The sequence below is a fragment of the Hippichthys cyanospilos genome, chromosome 2, assembly GCF_059441005.1.
Source record: "Hippichthys cyanospilos isolate Australia breed blue-spotted pipefish chromosome 2, RoL_Hcya_1.0, whole genome shotgun sequence".
Lineage (NCBI taxonomy): Eukaryota > Metazoa > Chordata > Actinopteri > Syngnathiformes > Syngnathidae > Hippichthys > Hippichthys cyanospilos.
This window is the reverse complement of record NC_142370.1, coordinates 26,515,729-26,521,728: the sequence shown is the minus strand read 5'-3', so window position 1 is coordinate 26,521,728 and position 6,000 is coordinate 26,515,729.

Here is a 6,000-nt window from a genome sequence, read left to right as displayed (position 1 = left end):
GGCACTCCTCCGCCTCTGTAGCCCTTGTAGCTCAGCTCCTGCTTTGCATGCTTGATTTCAGCTGGAGTCCTGCCATGAGATCCTGTTAGCATGCCGAGTTTAGGCCCCCTACCCGAGCTGGCATGTTGGGGCGTCACATGTAATATTTAGACGTCTCAGTGTTTTGGCCTCCTATCATGGTTCTCCCTCTCCTTACCCCGACCAAGCATTAATGCGCAAGGATGAGAAGTATTATCTGGATCAGTGTTTGTTGCTTTGGCTAAGCCACATCTGATTTCAACAAAACTTTATACATACTAAAGCAGAGGACTTTCGGCTTTGGATAAAAGTGTGATTACGGTAATGTACTGGCGCTGTTGTAGGTTGTTGTAGGTTGTGCCCTTTGACAAAAAAAAAAAAAAAAAAAGAATTATTTTTGTGGTTTGAGTCATTATTTTATAAATGGACGACACAATGTTCACAATCATAAATTATCCCGTGCCGAGCCACAGAGCTATTTAAAGCTTTCAAAAGTCAATGTCCACCGGCACACCTTTGCATGCTCTAATGTAAGCAATGTACAGTACTTGTTTTTATGCTTGAGAAAAATATTATCATGTGGTAGCTTGTTAACTAGCATCCTAATGTCCTACAAAAAGTCATCATTTTACCAGTGAGAACCACCACTGAAAAAAAGTGATGCATTGAATTTACGGTACTCAATTTTGTTTTGTCACGTGGTTGTAAAAAAATCTGAATCAAGATTTTTAAAGAATATAAAATGAGTCTACATTTACACATACATTTTGTTCAAAACAGAATTGAGTAAATTCTGCAAGAAAATTATGTTTTTCTTTTAAATTTGAAATAAATTCTTCTTTTGGCCATTCAAAAAAAAAACAAAAAAACAATGTTCAATAGAGTGGAAGTCTCGTGGGCCAGGGCAACTGAGTGTGGAGGCTGTGGCCAGATTTGATCGACATGAGAGCACGCAGAGGCCGAAATTTGATTGTACGAAAAGAGTGTACGCATAGAATCTCGCGTGTAAATGTAGATCAGAGCTTCTGGCCCTGACAGGTCATCTCTTAAACATGTATCTCCGTTTTGTAATTTAACTTAAATATGCATCTATTTCCAAAGTAAGGCTTCTTTCAGTTTATTCATCAAGCACTGACCACTTTTACAGTATTTAATTTTCTTTGGTAATACTTAAGCATCCACCCATGTTTTTTTGTTTGTTTTTTTTTCATTTCTTCTTGTTGATTTGGTGATAATAAAAAATATATGAAGTCATTTCTGGTAACTCTTGCTTGTATCCACTGCATGTGGGAGCAGATTGAATCACACTGACAGGTGCTCCCATCGCCCAGCGCCAAAGAACAAAGCTATAAGATCAATTGGCACCACTCCCCTGATGCTACAATACCCACATTAACTTGATGGCTGTAAATGATATTGTCAAGCGTTACAGCTAATTATTCACCTTTGTTTGGCTTTGTCTAACTGTGTTCAGAGACACTTTATGATTGATAATCCCGTTGTCTGTTTTACCCCCCTTTTGTCTCTGTGTTTGCTTTTTTATTATTCATTCCATGTGGCGTTGCAGCGACAAGCAATTGTTGGGAATTCATCTTTTTAGGGAATTTATACAAAGCAAACCCTATGAATAAACAATTCCGCTTTTTCTCGATAAATTAGTTGTCATCAATTTTGAATGCCTGACTGGGGAAAAAGGATTAACATAGATATGGAGCACTTAGAAAAAGAAGAAGCAAAACACGCCGCTGTCTTGTTGGGTGAGATATTGTGTGATCTACTCGATATCTTTGGATCGGTCATGACAAAATTGATTTTTGACAATGGTAAATGAAGTGGAATTATGCGGCGCTTTCTACACCATATGGTGCTCAAACGGCTTTACAAAAGCTCATACACCGAGCTCGCACACACACGCATTCAATGGAGGCAGTAGTCAGGTCCACTGGGAGCAAATTGGTTTGGCATTCAGCCTCTTGCTCGAAGACACCGACATAGTCACCTTGGACCACCAGGGATCCAACCCACAACCTTCCGGTTTGAAGACAAATACCCCTCTGCCATGCCACGTCACATTTATATCTAATAATATTGGGTGATGTGTCATGAAATTGCTCAATCTGAATACATCTTTGTAGTGGTATTATGGCCCTTTTTCTTTGGAATCATCTTTCGGTAAAACCAAGAAAAGATTTTGGCAACTCATGAATAATCAGTTAATGTATTAATTGAATCGCACATTTTTATTGATTATTTTCCAGTATGTCAGTATATATTTTGGTTGATGGAGCATTCATTCATTCATGCATTGCAATAAAAGAGTTGACTTTTCAATTAATTAAGTTCTTCTTGATATGACTAAAATACTTTTGTATCATGTTAAATGAGAGCCTTTCATTTTGGGCCACTATCGTCGATACTGACGCGCTTTCAACTCTTACTGATATCATTCACTTAAAAAATGAATAGTGCCTAACTTTTAGACTGCAGCGAATTGCCTGTCTTTTCACACTTTTTCCGTACTATGTATCCGACTAAATAACAGCGGGATGAGGCTGGAGTGGCAGATTTACGTTGCATGAGAATCCAAATGCTTCACAATTATCTAGACCGCCACATCTTTTTCCACACTTGATCAGAAACTGAATACGAGAAGAGTATTTTTTTCCTTGGTTCTGGGGTGTATTAAAGCACATATCAGGAGGTACCTGTGTCACTCGTTGCAAGTTGCAAGACGGACTACAAGTGTACTCACACTTTTTGACATCAAACGTCCTGAAGCCTTCGTATCCTGTCGAGATGATGAAATGATTATGAAGCAGCATGAAAGTGACATGCGCCAGATGGACTGTGTTAGTCTTTATCGCAGTCAAGCCCCTGCGCTACTCGCCTTTGATAAAACATGAAACATATGCTCTGCTCACACTTTCAAGATTCACCAGGTTGCTTTTGTGGGGTTACTGGGAAATCTTTGATTTGCTTCAAAAAGCCCATGTCATTTTTCAGTGACACAACATTTCCAGTACAAACATCGTCCTGGGACAGCTGCCAACGAGATTCCAAATGTGCACAGCATTGTGAATGATATCTATGGTGGTTTTATTTGAGAAAGGGTTGAGAAGGCAGCATGATCTTGAATCTGTTTCCTTTTGCCGTCTTCACTCGCTTCCCTTTCGTCTTCCGTCTCTGGGAGTATGGCTGCATGTCAAGTGATTGTTGAATTGAAATATTGATGTGGCGTATCAAAGCGTGGCGTAGCACTCCTGTGTTTCCAGAACTAACCATGAAGCGCTTTGATCAGATACTCCTGTGATCTGACTTCTGAAGTTGTTAAGAGTGCTGGAAAACAAAATGCAAACAAACTTCAAGTGCTCTTGATATTGATAAAAGTTTCCTCTGACAAGTGGAGATGGGACCTGTCTGCCTGACTGGAGATTTTCTGGTGGGCACTGGGTGAAGGGGTGTGCACATGTTAATGGGCAGAAAATGAAGAACTTCTTGTACTTTTATGCCTCACATTCTTAGAGGAGGGAACACTGCAATGTCTTTAAAGAACTGCAAAAGTGCATCCCATTAGTGAGTTGAGTATTGAGTCGTTTTGACCATCAAGTGGTGCTCATCACCAATTAACAAAATTGTCTTAAAAACACTCATATATATTTTTTTATCCTCTTTAAAGAGTTGACTAACAGCTTTGAGGATTTTTGACCTGCTAGATGTATATGAGTATGTCCGTTTTATTAGGCCTCCTGGTGGCATGAACACCTGAAGCAGCAACTGACGGTCTGACATTTTATTGTTCTTGTCAATGTTGGAACATATGTGATCAGAAGCAAAAAAAAAAAAAAAAAAATCTGTATTTCCTCTTCTTAGAAAGAAAAAGACACTTCGCAGAGTACTATACCTCAAGACGGAACATAATTAGGAGCACAGGGACCTTGGTAATGAGTAAAAGAGCAGTTTGCAACCATTATAGGTTTTCCAGGACATGGCCGTTTTTAGATCCTCATTTGCCATTAAAAAAAAAAAAAAATCACTCACGAGTGGCTCTTGTAATGCATTTCTTCTCCAAACAATCCAAACTGCTACCGAGAAACAAAACACTTCAGTAATACTATGCATAGAAACAGGCTTTTTTCATTAATTCTAATGACAAGTAGAACAGAGACAGCCACACTAATAACATTGAGGAATAATGATCTAGAAGAAATAAAAAAATCTTATAATCGTTATAATTCATGAAAAATTATGCTGGAAGTCACATAGAAAATATCATGAGACAAATATTTAACACTACGGCTTTCCTGCATAAAACTAACAATCTGCTAAATAAGTAATCATCGTCTATATGATAATACTGAAAAGTTCATTATTACCATGTTCGTTATTTTCATACGTGGTATCCCAATCGAAGACCGGATCAAGGAGCATGCACATACGGGTAAAAGTTGAAACTGCCTTTTTATTGGCTTGCACTTGGGGACATGAGGTCCAAGAGTCAGGGAGACAGAACCAAGCCGAGGTAGATTGTCTGTTGAGGTAACTGGTTGAAACGTGAACAGGTAGGTGGGACAAGCCTTCTTACCAAAGCAGCTGGCAGGGGATTCGTCAGGGACACGCAGGGTCGAGGCGCCGGCAGGAATGGTCGGCAGGCAAGCGAGTGGTCGGGTACAGGCAGGTAGGGAAAAGTAGTTGCTGGAAGGCTTGGCATGGATACACAAGACAATCTGGCAAGTACTATTGGGGAGGGGGAAATTAGTAGCAGCTGGTGATAATTTGGCTTGATTGATTGGAATGAGGGAGCTGGACTGGCAGGCTGTGACATTATGTGGTGAAAAAAATGCTATACAAAGTGTTATTGTTTGAATCAAATAGAACCAACAAACCAATTATTTATCAAACTTAACACTATTAAATTCTACAAATTCATTGAATTTAAAACCGCACAATCAGTGTACAAAGTATACGACAATCTTGCCACAAGGTCCAAAAGATGTTCAAAATTAGGGAGGGTCATTACAGTCTATGAGGCAATGGTGTTAATTTATGGAATAATAGTGCAATAGAATTGAAATGTTGTTTGAAAAGAGGTGAAAAAATTACAATGCTACAAAGACAAATTTTAAAAAACTATTGTAAACAAGAAAAAATGCACAAAATCTTTTTTCATAAATTAGAGAACAAGAGGGGTAGGATATACTTTGTCTTCCTACTCCGCTTGAAAAAATGAATCGTACTTTAACTTTTTCCAATTTTATCTTCCAATCCTTTGATCTTTACGTCAAAAGCATTTTACATCAAAAGGAAAGCACTGAAAGAGCGCAATAGGAAGCTGAAATTTCAACACGTCAAAGTTCAAAATGGCACAACAACTCAGTTATCACATTACCAGGAGTGTGCCATCCAGTAGCTAAAATACTGCAAGAATGATGTGGAAGAAAATGACCTAAAAATGATCAAAATACTGCCATGAAAAGCAAGCACAGATAGATATATAGATCAAATCCCAGAGGACATGTCTCTTAAGTGCCCAAGTATACTTTTCAGATCTGATTTAAATTTTTATGAGGTAATTTCTTTGTTCAGAAAACACCTTTTAAAATGCATGCTGTTTATCTGTACACTCAACTGTGTCGCCGGGCTAGCTTGCTATCTGATGGTGCTGTGTAGGCTGCTTTTGAGGGTCAAAAACGTTTTGGGTGAACTTCAAGAGTTTGCGATCCATCAGGTACATAAATTAACATGTAAAACATTAATGGCATTAACGGCATCAGTTTCATATGAAATATTTAGTTTTTGAAAAAAGTGCAAACATTTTTCATTATTTGATAACACATATCGTTTTTAATAATGGCATTATCAGAACGCTTGATACAGATGTGCCTTGAGATGCAAGCGTAACGGAAAGAGAACACTCCAAAATGTATGTTTTTTTTATTTTTTTGCTTCCCATTCAATGAACAAATATTGTGCTGCTCCTTCTAG